At 43.9% G+C, this 17,902-nt stretch overlaps 2 protein-coding genes across 6 annotated transcripts in view; one reads left to right on the plus strand and one right to left on the minus strand.

Moving 5' to 3' along the window:
- The window catches only part of LOC140199960 (cytolytic toxin-beta-like), a 63,224-nt gene extending 59,016 nt beyond the window's left edge, over positions 1-4,208 (plus strand). Inside the window, 1 exon segment of the mRNA XM_072262478.1 lies at positions 3,042-4,208. The gene's annotated coding sequence lies outside the window, so the exon portion shown is untranslated.
- lipt2 (lipoyl(octanoyl) transferase 2) overlaps positions 1-17,902 on the minus strand; it is a 38,212-nt gene that overhangs the window by 19,664 nt on the left and 646 nt on the right. Inside the window, exon 2 of one of the 5 annotated variants that reach the window (XM_072262476.1) lies at positions 1,876-2,259. The exons of the other annotated variants lie outside the window; for them this stretch is intronic. The gene's annotated coding sequence lies outside the window, so the exon portion shown is untranslated. The remainder of the gene's footprint in view (positions 1-1,875; positions 2,260-17,902) is intronic. 5 annotated transcript variants of the gene reach the window in all.

Below are 17,902 nucleotides of genomic sequence, written 5' to 3' on the forward strand. Positions count from 1 at the left end.
ATAAAAGCTTTTACAGTCAGTTTTTATGTTCCCTGCCAGCTTTCTCTCATAATCTTTTTTCCCCTTCCTAATTAAGCCCTTTGTCTTCCTCTGCTGAACTCTGAATTTCTCCCAGTCCTCAGATGAGCCACTTTTTCTGGCTAATTTGTATGCTTCTTCTTTGGAATTGATACTATCCCTAATTTCCCTTGTCAGCCACGGGTGCACTACCTTCCTTGATTTATTCTTTTGCCAAACTGGGATGAACAATTATTGTAGTTCATCCATGCAATCTTTAAATGCTTGCCATTGCATATCCACCGTCAATCCTTGAAGTGTCATTTGCCAGTCTATCTTAGCTAATTCACGTCTCATACCTTCAAAGTTACCCTTCTTTAAGTTCAGAACCTTTGTTTCTGAATTAACTATATCACTCCCCATCTTAATGAAGAATTCCACCATATTATGATCACTCTTACCCAAGGGACCTCTCACGACAAGATGGCTAATTAACCCTTCCTCATTGCTCAATGAAGCAGCCTTTCTAAAATGGCTCCTTTGACACTACAGAACTCCCTTGCTACTGAAGTATTCCAGGACAGCTTCTAGCCCACTCTTATCAGACACTTGAATGAGCCTCTCATATGCTAATTTTGAATACTTGATCTCCCAGTCTACCCTTCAACTTTATTTGTCTACCTGCACCACATTTTCTCTGAAACTGTTACACTGTGTTCTCCTCTCCTATCAGATTCCTTTTTTCTCCTCCCTTTTGCCTTTTCCACACATGACCTCCCAGCTTCTTCTTTCATACCCTCTTCTCTGCTACCTGGCTTCACCTATCACATTCTAGATTGTCCTCCTCCATCTCCACCTCCATCCCCACCTCCATCCAACCTTTTCATTCTGGCATCTTCCTTCTTCCTTTCTAGTCCTGATGAAGGGTCTCGGCCTGAAACGTTGACTGTTGATTCATATCTACAGTTGCTGTATGACCTGCTGAGTTCCTGTAGCATTTTGTGTGTTACTCTGTGCTCTGCATTCTGTTTGCTTTTTACTACCTCGAAAGATGGCACCATGAGACGATAATAAACCACAATGCACCAGAATATGTGAATCCCAGACCGGCCTCTACAGCTACCTGAGGACCCACCAGCAGACAACCCCTTAACAGGGGTTCCCAACTGAGGTCCATGGACACCTTGGTTCGTGGTATAAAAAAGGTTAGGAACCCTTGCCTTGGAAGAACATCATATTTAACCAGCTCCATCATGGACACTAGCCTCCCCAGCATCAAGGATACCTTCAAAAGGCAATGGCCCAAAAAGGAGACATCCATCATCAAGGATCCTCACCATCTAGGACATGCCCTCTTCTCATTGCTACCATCAAGGTGGAGGTACAGAAGCCTGAAGATACCCAATGTTTCAGGAACAGATTCTTCCCCTCCACCTTTCATTGTGCATTTCTGAATGGACAATGAACCCATGAACACTACCTCACTATTTTTTTCTCGCTACTGTACATTCTGTTGAACTCCCTGGAGGATAAACAAGGAACAAGGAATCTTCTCATTACTACCATGGAGGAGGTACAGGAGCCTAAAGACACATAATCAATGTTTCAGGAACATCTTCTTCCCCTCTGCCATCAGATTTCTGCATGGACAGTGAACCCATGAACACTACCGTAGTGCTTTTTTTCTCTTTTTGCACCTCCGACTTATTTTTATATATACTTATTGTAACTTATAGTTTTTTAAAAATTATTCATTGCAATGTACTGCTGCCGTAAAACAAGAAATTTCATGACATGCATCAATGACATTAAACCTTCTGATTCCAACTCAAGTGACCACACTACTAATAAACCAACAACCTTGAACAACATACTCACTTTCTGGACTGTGGTATTACAGAACAGCTCTCCAACACTTCACCTGTTTATCAGTGAGGGCTGTCATCAGTCCTCACTGTAAACTATCACTGCATTGTTCTTGCAGATTACTGTTTTTTTCTGCTGTAACTTTAGATATCTCGAGCAAGGCTCAAAAATCACCAATCAGGACACTTGTTCACATTCCAATTCAGAAACTCGTGTATACACCCTCCTTCGGCAGTGGCTGTGAAAACTTCTTGTTGGCCTGGCGTCATAGAAAGTTTCAGTAAGGGCTGTGGTTCTCGTGTGTGTAATGTCGACCCAGTGATAGAGAACAGTGAGTAGGAAGACCATCACACCGAGACAGTTCACAAAGTAAAGGAATTCAGTCATTCCAAGAGTCTGGGGAAGAAGAGATGAAAACTTTATTTGAAATTTGCTGAATTGCTTTCAGAACTGCAGCTACACTGAGTGGCCACTTTATTAGGTACACCTTAAACACAAGAGATTGACTGATTAGAAATTTGCACTAATGAGCAGGTGTACAGGTGTAATACATACAAAAAGCTGGAGGAACTCAGCAGGTCAGACAGCATCTATGGAAATGAATAAACAGTCGATGTGTCAGGCCAAGATCATTTATCAGGACTTGGCCGAAACTGTTGATTCTATTCCTTTCCACAGAAACTGAGCCCACCTGCTGAGCTCCTCCCTCAGAGGTTAAGGGGAGGAGGCAGGAGAATGGGGTCGAGAGGGAAAATAAATCAGCCATGATAGAATGGTAGAGCAGACTCAATTGTCCGAAAAGCCTAATTCTGCTCCTTTGTATTATGGTCTTTATCTATTGTCTATGTGTTGAAATGCTAGATTGAGGAGGGTGTCTATATTCCCATTTTAAAGAGTTAGAGAATCATCCACTGTTTCCTCTGGTCCATATTTATACATGAAACAGTGAGACTCATGTCATCTAGTTGTGCTAATGACATTGTGGGAGATTGTGTCCTATTTCTTACATAAAACTCTGCAATTAAGAGCATTAGAAACACAAGAGGTTCTGCAGATGAGCTTTTGGGGTGTTTCGCATCATGAAATTCTCCTCTCATTTTGTATGAAGTGCTGTAACGTTGTACTGAGTTGTGAAAAGCAGGCACAGCTAAAGTTCTACCCAATTCTCTCACAAACAGCATCAATCCTACCCAAGAAGTCGATGCCTCATAAAGGTCGCATCCATCATTAAGGATACCTATTGCCCAGGACATGCCATCTTCTCATTGCTACCATCAAGGAGGAGGTACAGGAGCCTGAAGACACACACTCAACATTTCAGGAACAGCTTTTTCCCCTCTGCCAGCAGATTACTCATTGGACCCATGAACACTGCCTCACCTTTTCTTGCTTTTTTGTACTAATTAAATTTAATTTTATATATATTTCTTATGGTAATTTATAGTTTTTTATTATGTATTGCAATGTACTGCCGCCTCAAAACAAATTTCATGATTTACGCCAGATATTAAACTTGATTGTGATTTCAAATATGTTATCTCATGATAAAATTTATATCAAGATCAGTTCCCTTTACACCATGTCGACATTAATCTAGACCATAAGACAAAGGAGCAGAAGTCAGCCATTCGGCCCATCGAGTCTGCTCTGCCATTTTATCATGACCTGATCCATTCTCCCATTTAGTCCCACTCCCCTGCCTTCTCACCATAACCTTGGCTACTCAGATACCTATCAATCTCTGCCTTAAATACACCCAACGACTTGGCCTCCACTGCCCAAATTCCATAGATTCACCACCCTCTGGCTAAAAAAATTTCTTCGCATCTCTGTTCTGAATGTGCGCCCTTCAATCCTTACGTCCTGCCCTCTCGTACTAGACTCCCCCATCATGGGAAACAACTTTGCCACATCCACTCTGTCCAGGCCTTTGAACATCTACCTCGACTCCAGGTAAAGTAATCCCATTGGAAAGTGGCAACATGCATCTAAAAGTTAATGTATTGAGCTGTAGATTCATAGAACAGTACAGCACAGGATGGGCCCTTCAGCCCATAATCACAGCCCCGTCCACCGCAGGTAACATTCTCTCCACCAGCGAGCACATTGACAAGGAGTACTGCCACAGGCAAGCAGCATCCATTATAAAGGACCCCCATCATCCAGGCCATGCTCTCTTCTCACTGCTGCCCTTGGGAAGGAGGTACAGGAGCCTCAGGACCCTCACCACCAGGTTCGGGAACAGTTATTACCTCCCAACCACCAGAATGGATAACTTCACTCATCCAAACACTGAACTGATTCCACAACCTGCAGACTCACTTTTAGGGACTCTACAACTCATATTCTCAATGTTAGTTATTTATTATTTTGTTTCTCTCTTTTTTAATTTGCATAATTTGTTGTCATTTTTACACTGGTTGCTTGCCTGCCTTTGTGTGTAGCTTTCATTGATTCTATTGTGTTTCTTTGCATCTACTGCGAATGCCAGAATGAAAATGAATCTCAGGGTAGTGTATTGTGACGTATACGTACTTTGATAATAAATTTACTTTGTACTTTAATGTCTGTGATTAAATCTTTTATATGCACATAATCCATATTTCTCCATTCCCTGCATTTGCACCTGTCTCCACCACCATCCCTGGCAGCCCAGTCCAGACACACAACAGTGTCTGTCCAAAAAAGCACTGCCTCACATATCCGCTTCAAAATTACAATCTAATGGAGGAACTCATCAGTTTGAGCAGAGCAGCATCTGTGGGAGGAAAGGAATTCTCTATGTTTCAGGTTGAAACCCGACATTTACCTAGTGTAGTAAATGGCTGTTGTGTGTTCTTTGTGCCGGATGTTGGAGTCCTGGGAGACCCAGAGTCTCCCAGGAAACTACATTTGCTTGAAGTGCATCCGGCTGCAGCTCCTTGCAGCTCTTTGAAGACTGTGTTAGGATGACTTTCAGCTCATATGGGAGAGTGAGGTGATAATCGATTAGAGGTACAGGGAAGTAGTCACCCCGAAGTTGCAGGAGGCAAGTAGCTGGGTGACTGTCAGGAGAAATGGAAATTTGAATAGGAGAGCATTCTGACAGGCTGTATCACTGTCTGGTATGGGGGGGGAGCCTCTGCACAGGACTGAAAGAAGCTGCAGAGGGTTGTAAATCTAGCCAGCTCCATCTTGGGCACTAGCCTACAAAGTAACCAGGACATCTTTAGGGAAGCGGTGTCTCAGAAAGGCAGCGTCCATTATTAAGGACCTCCAGCACCCAGGGCATGTCCTTTTCTCACTGTTAACATCAAGAAAGAGGTACAGAAGCCTGAAAGCACACACTCAGCAATTCAGGAACAGCTTCTTCCCCTTCTGCCATCTGATTCCTAAATGCACATTGAACCCCTGAACAATACGTCACTTTTTAAATTTTTTTTCAGCTTTTTGCACGATTTTTAATCTATTCAATATATGTATACTGTAATTGATTTATTTATTATTATTTTTCTTCTATATTATGTATTGCATTGAACTGCTGCCGCTAAGATAACAAATTTCTCAACACATGCCGGTGATAATAAACCTGATTCTGATTCAGTTAGTGCAGAACAACCCTCTGGCCGTTCTCCTCAAAAACAAGTATTCCATTTTGGATACTGTTGTGGGGATGACCTCCGAGAGGAATGCCACGGAAACCATATTACAGGCACTGAGCATGGGTCTGTGGTGCAGAAGGGAGCGGTAGTGATAGGGGCAACACACATCAAAGTTGCTGGTGAACACAGCAGGCCAGGCAGCATCTGTAGGAAGAGGTGCAGTCGACGTTTCAGGCCGAGACCCTTCGTCAGGACTAAATGAGGGAAGAATGAGTAAGGGATTTGAAAGTGGGAGGGGGAGATCCAAAATGATAGGAGAAGACAGGAGGGGGAAGGATAGAGCCAAGAGCTGGACAGGTGATAGGCAAAGGGGATACGAGAGGATCATGGGACAGGAGGTCCCGGGAGAAAGACAAGGTGGGGGGGGACCCAGAGGATGGGCAAGAGGTATATTCAGAGGGACAGAGGGAGAAAAAGGAGAGTGAGAGAAAGAATGTGTGCATAAAAATGAGTAACAGATGGGGTACGAGGGGGAGGTGGGGCCTTAGCGGAAGTTAGAGAAGTCGATGTTCATGCCATCAGGTTGGAGGCTACCCAGACGGAATATAAGGTGTTGTTCCTCCAACCTGAGTGTGGCTTCATCTTTACAGTAGAGGAGGCCGTGGATGGACATGTCAGAATGGGAATGGAATGTGGAATTAAAATGTGTGGCCACTGGGAGATCCTGCTTTCTCTGGCGGACAGAGCGTAGATGTTCAGCAAAGCGGTCTCCCAGTCTGCGTCGGGTCTCGCCAATATATAAAAGCCCACATCGGGAGCAGTGATAGGGGACTCAGTAGTCAGGGGAACAGACAAGAGATTCTGTGGGCGTGAACGGGACACCGAATGGTATGCTGCCTCCCATGTGCCAGAGTCAGGGACGTCTCGGATTGCATCCACAGCATTTTGGGGGTGTAAGGAGAGCAGCCAGATGTCTTGGTAATTATTAGTGCAAATGACATAAAAAGGAAAAGCAATGAAGTCCTGAAGAGAAAATTTAGAGTAATGCAGAAAGCTGAGAAGCAAGTCCTCCAGGGTAGTCTGGATTGATGCCTGTGCCATGCGCCATTGAGGGGAGAAATTGAATGATAGGCAGATTAATGCATAGCTGAGAAGCAAGGCTTCACATTCTTGGATCATTGAGATCTCTTTTGGAGGAGGTATGACCTATACAAAAGTGACGGGTTGCACCTGAACCCAGGGGACACCAGTAATTATTTATTTATTTTTATTCATTCACTTATGGGATGTGGGCGTCACCAGCTAAGCCAGCATTTATTGCCCATCCCTAGTTGCCCTTGAATATCCTCAAGGGCAAGTTTGTTAGACCTGTTGGGATGGGTTTAAATCAATTTGGCAGGGGAGTGGGAACTGGAGTGAAGGGACTCAGGTTCAGACGGATGGTAAACAAGCAAAGATAGCATGCAGTCAGGCTGTCAGGAACAACAGGCAGACGAAAGGATAAAATTATAGCCAGCAGGGTGAGTATCAGTGCATTAGGGATACAGAATCAAAAAGGGTAGCAAATACAGTTCTCAAAGTGTTATATCTCAATGCACGGAGTGTAAGAAATAAAGTGAATGATCTTATTGCACTATTACAGATTGTCATGTATGATGTTGTGATTATCACTGAATCATGGCTGAAGGATGGCTGTAGTTGGGAGCTGAATATTCAAGGTTACATGTATCGGAGGGATAGGAAGATAGGCAGTGGGGGTGGAGTGGCTCTCCTGGCAAAGAGTGGCATTACATCAGTAGAAAGATGTTGAACCCTTGTGGGTTTAGTAAAGAAACTGCAAGGGTAAAAGGACTCTGATGGCAGTTATATACAAGGCGCCCAACTGTAGCTGGGAGGTGCATTGCAGATTACAATGGAAAATAGAAAAGGCAAGTCAAAAGGGCAATGTTATGATAGTCAGGGGAGATTTCAACATGCAGATTGACTGAGAAAATCAGGTTGGTAATGGATCTCAAGACAGTAAACTTGATGAATGCCTACGAGATAGCTTTATAGAGCAGTTTGTCGTTGAGCATACTGGGGATCAGCTATACTGGATTGGGTGTCTTGAAATGAACCGGATTAATTAATTAATTAAAGAGTTTAAGGTAAAAGAACCCTCAGAGGCAGTGATCACAATCTTACTGAGTTCAACTTGAAATTTGATAGGGAGAAAATAAAGACTGATGCAGCAGTATTTCAGGGGGTAAGAGAAATTACAGTGGTATGAGAGAGGAGTTGGCCAAAGTAAATTGGAAGGAGATGGTGGCAGGGATGACAGCAATGGCTTGAGTTCCCGGAAAAAATGAGGAAGGTTTAGGACAGATGTATTCTAAAAACAAACAAAATACTCAAATGGCAAAATAGTACAACTGTGGCTGACAAGGGAAGTCAAAACTAATGTAAGAACAAAAGAGAGGGTGTTCAACAAAGCAAAAATTAGTGAGTGGGAAGACAGAGGATTGGGAAGCTTTTAAAAACCTATGAAGATCAAGTAAAAGAATCAATAGGAGAGAAAAGATGAAATATGAAAACAAGCTAGCAAACAATATTAAAGCGGATTGTAAAAGCTTTTTCAAGTACGTAAAAAATAAAAGAGAGATGAGAGTGGATAGAGGAACACTTAAAAAAGGAGGCAGGGGAAATAACAGGGGACAAGGAGATGGCAGATGAACTAAATGAGTATTTTGCAACAGTCTTCACTGTGGAAGACATTTGCAGTGTGCCAGATGTTGAAGGGTGTGAGGGAAGAGAAGTGAACGCAGTTACTATCACAAGGGTTCAAGGTGCTCAAAAAGCTGAAAGGCCTATTGGCATCCAAAGTCACTCAGACCAGATGAACTGCACCCTAGGGTACGGAAAGAGGTAGCAGTAGAGATTCTGTAGGCATTAGTAATAATCTTGCAAAAACCATTAGACATGGGCATGGTGCCAGAGGACTGGAAAACTGCAAATGTCACTCCACTCTTTAAGAAAGGAGGAAGGCAGCAGAAAGGAAATTATAGACCAGTTAGCCTGATCTCAGTGGTTGGGAAGATGTTGGAGTCAATTGTTAAGGATGAGGTTATGTAGTACTCAGTGACCCAGGACAAGATAAAACAAAGCCATCATGGTTTCCTGAAGGGAAAATCTTGTCTGATGAATCTGTTGGAATTCTTTGAGGAGATTAGAAGTAAAATAGATAAAGCAGATGCAGTGCATATTGTACGAGGGGTGATTGATATATTCGTGGCCTAAGGTAGAAGGAGTCAATCTTGGAAGACCTAGCACATTTATTTTTCAACATGGTCCCCTCCTACATTTACACACTTAGTCCAGCGGTTGTGGAGCATACGGATCTTGGACCTCCAGAAAGTGTCCACAGATGGGTGATTGATTAGTTTGTGGCCTAAGGTAGAAGGAGATGAGTTATACAGCTCTTGTTACATGCACATGCAGTTCAACTCTTTAAGTGATTATGCAGAAAGTTTCAAGTTAATAACTCATCTCCTTCTACCTTAGGCCACAAACTAATCAATCACCCCTGCCGTGGACACTTTCTGGAGGTCCAAGATCTGTATGCTCCATGACCGCTGGACTAAGTGTGTAAATGTAGGAAGGGACTATGTTGAAAAATAAATGTGCTAGGTTTTCTAAAATTGACTCCTTCTACCTTAGGCCACGAACTTATCAATCACCCCTTGTATATTTGGACTTTCAGAAGGACTTTGACAAGGTGCCACACGTGAGGCTGGTTACCAAGTTAAAAGTCCATGGTATTACAGAAAGTTACTGGTATGGTTAGGGCATTGGCTGATTGGTAGGAGGCAGCGAGTGGGAATAAAAGGATCCTTTTCTGGTTGCCTGCCAGTAACCAGTGGTGTTCCGCAGAGGTTGGTCTTGGAACTGTTTCCTTTTATGCTGGATGTGAGACGAGAATACACATAGATTAAGATGTTAGCTGTCCTGTGCTGGCACCAGTGGGATCAGCAGTTGGTCTGCCACCTGTCTTCAGGAGAGAGAGAGAGATAAGGAAAACAATGGAGCAGCATTTGGAGATGTTAATGAAGGGACGGGAGAGAGTAACGGAAAGAGAGCTGTCAAGAGCAGCTCCCCCTTTGAACCCTGAACTGTTTGAAGTGATGGACAGGCGATACCCCAGCAGGGGGATAAAAAGGGACAGGTTCGCTAAGGCAAGACAAACACGACACCCGAGGTAACGAGACCCTGGAAGCGGTGCGTCTCTCACAAGTCGGTGGGAAGTTTTGGAAGACCGGTTGCGGGACCAGGCCATAGACGCACAGGGTGGAAAGGCACGATCGGCGGGAACCTGGTGTGTGTCCACCCTTGCCTGGGTGCCGGGTTCACCGCAGAGAAACGATCGCATCTGGAAATAGAGGGGTCACGGTTGGTGACCTCAGATGACATCACAAAGGGCTCGCCCGAAAGCTGACTGCGAAGGTCTGCGTGTGGAAGCTGTTTTGAATATTCATTCGTTTTGCTCTCTCTCTCCTTCCCTCCACTGTCTGCGAACTGAACTGAACTAAATTGAACTGAACTTTGCGTCACTTTGAAACTGGTCATTTACCCCTAGACAACGATAGAGCTTGATTGATCCTGTTATCTTAATTCTGTGTACATGTGTGTTTATCATTGCTGAACTGTTGCATTTATTATCCTTTTGATTAGAGTACTGTGTTGCTTGTTTCTTTAATAAAACTTTTGTAGTTCTAGTAATCCAGACTCCAACTGAGTGATCCATTTCTGCTGGTTTGGCAACCCAGTTACGGGGTACGTAACAGATGTCAATGATTTAGATGATGGAATAGATGGCTTTGTTTCCAATTTGCAGATGATACGAAGATCGGTGGAGGGGCAGGTAGTACTGAGGAAACAGGTAGGATACAGAAGGACTTGGGCAGATTAGGAGAATGGATAAGAAAGTGGCAAATGAAATACAATGTTGGAAAATACATGGTCATGCACCCTGGTAGTAGAAATAAATGTGCAGACTGTTTTCTAAACAGGGAGAAAATCCAAAATCTGAGATGCAAGGGGACTTGGGAGTCCTCGTGCAGAACACCCAAAAGGTTAACATGCAGGTAGAGTCAGTCGGTGGTGAGGAAAGCAAATGCAATATTTGCATTCACTTCGAGGGCTTGAATACAAGAGCAGGGATGTGATGCTGAGGCCTTATAAGGCACTGGTGAGCCTTCACCTTGATTATTTTGAACAGTTCTGGGCTCCTCATCTAACTAAAGGCGTTTTGGAATTGCACAGGGTTCAAAAGAGGTTCACAAGGATGATTCCAGGAATGAAGGGGTTATCATATGAGGAACGTTTGATGGCTTTGGTTCTGTACTTGCTGGGATTTAGAAGGATGGGGGGGAGCTCATTGAAACCTTTCAAATGTTGAAAGGCCTAGAAAAAGTAGATGTGGAAAGGATGTTTCCCATGGTGGGGGAGTCTAGGACAACAGGGCACACCCTCATGATAGAGAGGTGTCCATTTAAAACAGAGATGTGAAGAAATATCTTTTGTGATAGAGTGGTGAATTTGTTACCTCAGGCATCAGTGGAGGCCTGACCATTAGGTATACTTAAGGCAGAACTTGATAGATTCTTGACACGTCATCAAAGGTTATGGGGAGAAGGCCCGGGAGTGGGGCTGAGGAGAGGAAAAAAGGATCAGCCATGATTTAATGGCAGAGCAGACTTGATGGGCCAAATGGCCTAATTCTGCTCCTATGACTTATGGTCTTAGTCTAACGAATTGTACATGAAACAAGCTGTCAGAGGAAGTAATTGAGGCAGATACAATAGTATCATTTAAGAAGCACTGGAATAGGTACATGGATTCAAGATTGTTTAAGATTGTACAGAACAAAATAATTGTTACTCTAGATCCAATGCAGCACAAAATAAAACACAGTAAGGTAAAGAACAAAAAAATTTAAAATATAAATACAAAAGATAACTTCTATACATAAATTGATTGTCCATAAAGTGTGCTAGGCATTGGAATGCCCGTACATAAAGTGACTCTGACAGGAAATGATAAAGTAGTGGTGGTTGGGGGTGTGGAGGTGTTGATCAGCCTTACTGCTTGGGTAAAGTAACTGTTTTTGAGTCTGGTGACCCTGGCATGGATTCTCATCGCCTCCTCCCTGATGGGAGTGGGACAAACAGTCCATAAGCAGGCTGCATGGGTTCCTTCATGATGAAAGGGGAAAGGGAAAGGGAATGGGTGGCCACTAAACAGCGTAGCAGTAGGCAGGTAGTGCAGGAGTCCCCTGAGATCATCTCCCTCCTAAACAGATATACTGTTTTGGATACTGTTGGGGGAGATGTCTCATCAGGGGAAGGCAGCAGCAGCAGAGTTCATGGCACCATGGGTGGCTCTGCAGCACAGGAGGGAAGGAAAAGGAGTGGGAGAGCTATAGTGATAGGGGATTTGATTGTAAGGGGAATAGATAGGCGTTTCTACGGCCGCAAACGAGACTCCGGGGGGTATATTGCCTCCTTGCTGCAAGGGTGAAGGATGTCTCTGAGCGGCTGCAGGACATTCTGGAGTGGGAGAGTGAACAGCCAGTGGTCGTGGTGCACATAGGTACCAACGACATAGGTAAAAAATGGGATGAGGTCCTACAAGGTGAATTTAGGGAATTAGGAGATAAACTTAAAAGTAAGACCACAAAGGTACTAATCTCTGGATTACTATCAGTGCCACGTGCTAGTCGGAGTAGAAATAGATGGATATATCAGATGAATACATGGCTTGAAAAATGGTGCAAGGGGGAGGGATTCAAATTTCTGGGGCATTGGAAACAGTTCTGGGGGAGGTGGGACCGGTAAAAACAGGACGGTCTGCACCTGGGCTGGACTGGAACCAATGTCCTAGGGGGAGCGTTTGCTACGTTGTTCAGGAGGATTTAAACTAATGTGGCAGGGGGATGAGAACAAGTGCAGAGAGACAGAGGGGTGTAAAATGAGGGTAGAAGCAAAAAGTAGTAAGGTGAAAAGTAAAAGTGGCAGGCAGGCAAATCCAGGGCAAAAGTCAAAAAGGGCCACTTTTCAACATAATTGTATAAGGGCTAAGAGGGTTGTAAAAACACGCCTGAAGGCTTTGTGTGTCAATGCAAGGAGCATTCGTAACAAGGTGGATGAATTGAATGTGCAGATAGTTATTAATGAATATGATATAGTTGGGATCACAGAGACATGGCTCCAGGGTGACCAAGGATGGGAACTCAACATCCAGGGATATTCAATATTCATGAGGGATAGCCATGAAAGAAAAGCAGGTGGGGTAGTTTTGCTGGTTAAAGAGGAGATTAACTCAATAGAAAGGAAGGACATTAGCCTGGAGGATGTGGAATCGATATGGGTAGAGCTGCATAACACTAAGGGTCAGAAAACGCTGGTGGAAGTTGTGTACAGGCCACCTAACAGTAGTACTGAGATTGGGGATGGCATTAAACAGGAAATTAGAAATGCGTGCAATAAAGGAACAGCAGTTATAATGGGTGACTTCGATCTACATATAGATTGGGTGAACCAAATTGGTAAGGGTGCTGAAGAACAGGATTTCTTGGAATGTATGCGGGATGGTTTTCTGAACCAACATGTCGAGGAACCAACTAGAGAGCAGGCCATTTTAGACTGGGTATTGAGCAATGAGGAAGGGTTAGTTAGCAATCTTGTCGTGCGAGGCCCCTTGGGTAAGAGTGACTATAATATGGTGGAATTCTTCATTAAGATGGAGAGTGATATAGTTAATTCAGAAACAAAGGTTCTGAACCTAAAGAAGGGTAACTTTGAAGGTATGAGACATGAATTATCTAAGATAGACTGGGAAATGATACTTAAAGGGTTGAATGTGGATATGCAATGGCAAGCATTTAAAGATTGCATGGATGAACTACAACAATTATTCATCCCAGTTTGGCAAAAGAATAAACCAGGGAAGGTCGTGCACCCGTGGATGATAAGGGAAATTAGGGATAGTATCAATTCCAAAGAAGAAACATACAAATTAGCCAGAAAAAGCAGCACACCTGAGAACTGGGAGAAATTCAGTCCAGCAGAGGAGGACAAAGGGCTTAATTAGGAAAGGGAAAAAAGATTATGAGAGAAAGCTGGCAGGGAACATAAAAACTGACTGTAAAAGCTTTTATAGATACGTGAAACGAAAAGGATTGGTTAAGACAAATGTAGGTCCCTTACAGTCAGAAACAGGTGAATTGATCATGAGGAACAAGGACATGGCAGACCAACCGAATAACTACTTTGGTTCTGTCTTCACTAAAGAAGACATAAATAATCTTCCGGAAATTGTAGGAGACCGAGGGTCTAGTGAGATGGAGGAATGAGGGAAATACATGTTAGTAGGGAGGTGGGGTTAGGTAAATTGAAGGGATTAAAGGCAGATAAATCCCCAGGGCCAGATGGTCTGCATCCCAGAGGAAGTAGCCCAAGAAATAGTGGATGCATTCGTGATAATTTTTCCAAACTCTTTATTAGTTCCTGAGGATTGGAGGGTGGCTAATGTAACCCCACATTTTAAGAAAGGAAGGAGAGAGAAACCAGAGAATTATAGACTGGCTAGGCTAACATCGGTGGTGGGGCAAATGCTAGAGTCAGTTATCAACAGCACATTTGGAAAGCAGTGAAATCATCGGACAAAGTCAGCATGGATTTGTGAAAGGAAAATCATGTCTGACGAATCTCATAGAATTTTTTGAGGATGTAACTAGTAGAGTGGATGGGGGAGAACCAGTGGATGTGGTATATTTGGATTTTCAAATGGCTTTTGACAAGGTCCCACACAGGAGATTAGTGTGCAAACTTAAAGCACATGGTATTGGGGGTATGGTATTGATGTGGATAGAGAACTGGTTGGCAGACAGGAAGCAAAAAGTGGGAATAAATGGGACTTTTTCAGAACGGCAGGCAGTGACTAGTGGGGTACTGCAAGGCTCACTGCTGGGACCCCAGCTGTTTACAATATATATTAATGATTTAGAGAGGGAATTAAATGCAGCATCTCCAAGTTTGCGGATGTCACGAAGCTGGGCGGCAGTGTTAGCTGTGAGGCGGATGCTAAGAGGATGCAGGATGACTTAGATAGGTTAGGTGAGTGGGCAAATTCATGGCAGATGCAACTTAATGTGGATAAATGTGAGGTTATCCACTTTGGTGGCAAGAACAGGAGAACAGATTATTATCTGAATGGTGGCTGATTAGGAAAAGGGGAGGTGCAACGAGACCTGGGTGTCATTATACACCAGTCATTGAAAGTGGGCATGCAGGTACAGCAGGCGGTGAAAAAGGCGAACGGTATGCTGGCATTTATAGCGAGAGGATTCGAGTACAGGAGCAGGGAGGTACTACTGCAGTTGTACAAGGCCTTGGTGAGACCACACCTGGAGTATTGTGTGCAGTTTTGGTCCCCTAATCCGAGGAAAGACATTCTTGCCATAGAGGGAGTACAAAGAAGGTTCGCCAGATTGATTCCTGGGATGGCAGGACTTTCATATGATGAAAGACTGGATCGACTAGGCTTATACTCGCTGAAATTTAGAAGATTGAGGGGGATCTTAATGAAACGTATAATAACGTAAAAGGGATTGGACAGGCTAGATGCAGGAAGATTGTTCCCGATTTTGGGGAAGTCCAGAACGAGGGGGTCACAATTTAAGGATAGAAGGGAAGCCTTTTAGGACCGAGATGAGGAAAAACTTCTTCACACAGAGAGTGGTGAATCTGTGGAATTCTCTGCCACAGGAAACAGTTGAGGCCAGTTCATTGGCTATATTTAAGAAAGAGTTAGATATGGCCCTTGTGGCTAAAGGGATCAGGAGGTATGGAGAGAAAGCAGGTACAGGGTTCTGAGTTGGATGATCAGCCATGATCATACTGAATGGCGGTACAGGCTCGAAGGGCCAAAAGGCCTACTCCTGCACCTATTTTCTGTGTTTCTATGTTACTAGCCCTATTCTGGCAACTATCAGTATATATGTCCTTGATGGTGCCAGTAGTATGTTGGTGATGCATGGAGAGGTGGAACTTATAAGAAAATGGGCTGAATGGGACAATCTGGGTAGGCAATGTGGTCTCTCCCCTTAAATGCACGTCCTCTAGTTTTGGCCATTGCTGCCCTGGGAAAAAAAGTGTCGGCCTCCTTCTTCAAAGAACAGGACTTCCCTTCCTCCACCATTGATGTTGCCCTCAGCCACATCTCCTCCAAATCCAGAACATCTGCGCTCACCTCACCTTCCTGCCACCTAAACAGTGATAGAGTTCCTCTCATCCTCAGCTACCACCCCACGTGCCCCCACATCCAACACATCATTCTCCACAACTTCTGCCATTTCCAAAGGGATCCTCCCACCTTTCCCTCCTCCGCCATCACCACTCTCTGCAGGGATCATTCCCTGCATGATTCCCCTTGTCTATTCCTCCGTCCTGGCACTTACCCCTGCAAGCAGCCAAAGTGCTACGCCTCCTTCCTCATCTCCAATCAGGGTCTGAAACAGTCCTTCCGGGTGAGGCAACACTTCGGTGTCTATTGTGTTTGGTGTTCCCGATCTGGAGTCCTCTACATTGGTGAGACCCGTGATAAATTGGGGAAGTGTGTCATCTAGCACCTTCATTTCATGCCAAAAGTGGAACTTCTAATTGGCCAAACATTTTAATTCTGATTCCTATTCCGACATGTCGGTCCGTGGCCTTCTCTTGTGCCACGATGAGGCCACCATCAGGGTGGAGGAGCAACACCTTATACACTGGGTAGCACCCAAACTGATGGCATGAATATCAATTTCTCCTTCAGGTGTAAAAAAAAATCCTCCCACTCTTCCTCTATTTCCCTTATCTCTTCTCACCTGCCTATCACCTTCCCCTGGGTCCCCTCCTCCTTCCCTTTCTCCTATGGTCCACTCTCCTCTCATATCTGATTCCTTCCTTTCCTGCTCTTTATCTTTCCTACCCATCTGGCTTCACCTATTATCTTCCAGCTAGCCTCCTTCCTGTCTTCCCCCTTCCTTTCCAGTCCTGAAGAAGGGTCTCAGCCCGAAACTTTGAGAATTTATTCAGTTCCATAGATGCTGCCTGACACATGGTGTGTGTGGTGCTTTGGATTTCCAGCACCTACAGAATTTCTCATGTTTATAAGGTATTGGCTGTCCACTCTATCAATACCTCTCAGAATCATAATCAGGGTCAATATCACTGGCATACATTGTTAAGTTTGTTGATTTGCAGCAGCAGAACATTGCATAAGACTAAAAAGTATAACTTACAATAAATATATTTTTAAAAATCAAATTACTGCAAAAAGCGTTTTTTAAAAACTTGAGGTAGTGTTCATGGGTTGGTTCATTGTCCATTCAGAAGTCTAATGACAGAGGGGCAGAAGCTGTTCTTAAAATGTTGAGAGTCTCATAATATTACACACCTCAAACAGGTCACCTCCCATCCTCCCTTACTCCTAGCTGTTCTATAATCCAAGCAGCTGATACAAGGTTTAGACTAGAAAATATAGGGAAAGAATTAGGCCATTTGGCCCATCGAGTCTGCTCTGACATTTTATCATGGCTGATCCATTTTCCCTCTCAGTCCCAATCTCCTCCCTTCTCCACATATCCCCTCATGGCCTGACTAAGTAAGAACCATCTTGTAGGCATTTCAATAAACTAATTCTCTTAAGATCCATTACCAACCTGCTTTCCCCAATTGACATGTTTGTTGAAATCTCCCATGACTATCATAAAATTGTCCTTTTGACTCACCTTTTCTATTTTCCATTACTTCTAGAGTAGGTTACATGGTCGGCACAACATTGTGGGCCGAAGGGCCTGTAATGTGTTGTAGATTTTCTATGTTTCTGTTACATTTCCCCAGACACTGCTCAACACGCAGAGTTCCTCCAACAAACTGTACAGTACCACACATCAAAGTTGCTGCCAGGCAGCATCTCTGGGAAGAGGTACAGCCGACGTTTTAGGCTGAGACCCTTCGTCAGGACTAACTGAAGGAAGAGTTAGTAAGAGTAACTGTACAGCACTCAAGTTTCCAGCATTGGCAATCTCTGGTGTCCCCTTTAAACTTTACTCATTGAGTCATGACATTATACAGCACAGAAACAGGATGCCGGCACAACTAGCCATGTTGACCAAGTTGTCTGAGCTGGTCTCATTTGCCCATGTCTGGCCAATAAACCTTTCCCTTCCATGCACCGGTTCAAATATCTTTTAAACATTGTGATTGTACCCAGCTCTACAGCCTCCTATGGTAGCTTGTTTCAGAGACCCATCACCCCGTTTATGAAAAGCCTGGCCTTGAAGTCCTCATTAAATCACTCTCCCTAGTTTCAGACTCCCCGAGCCTGAAAAAAAAACTGACCAATCACCTTAACTCCACCCCTTTTGATCTTATATA

This window comes from Mobula birostris, chromosome 7 (genome assembly GCF_030028105.1).
Source record: "Mobula birostris isolate sMobBir1 chromosome 7, sMobBir1.hap1, whole genome shotgun sequence".
NCBI classification, from domain to species: domain Eukaryota; kingdom Metazoa; phylum Chordata; class Chondrichthyes; order Myliobatiformes; family Myliobatidae; genus Mobula; species Mobula birostris.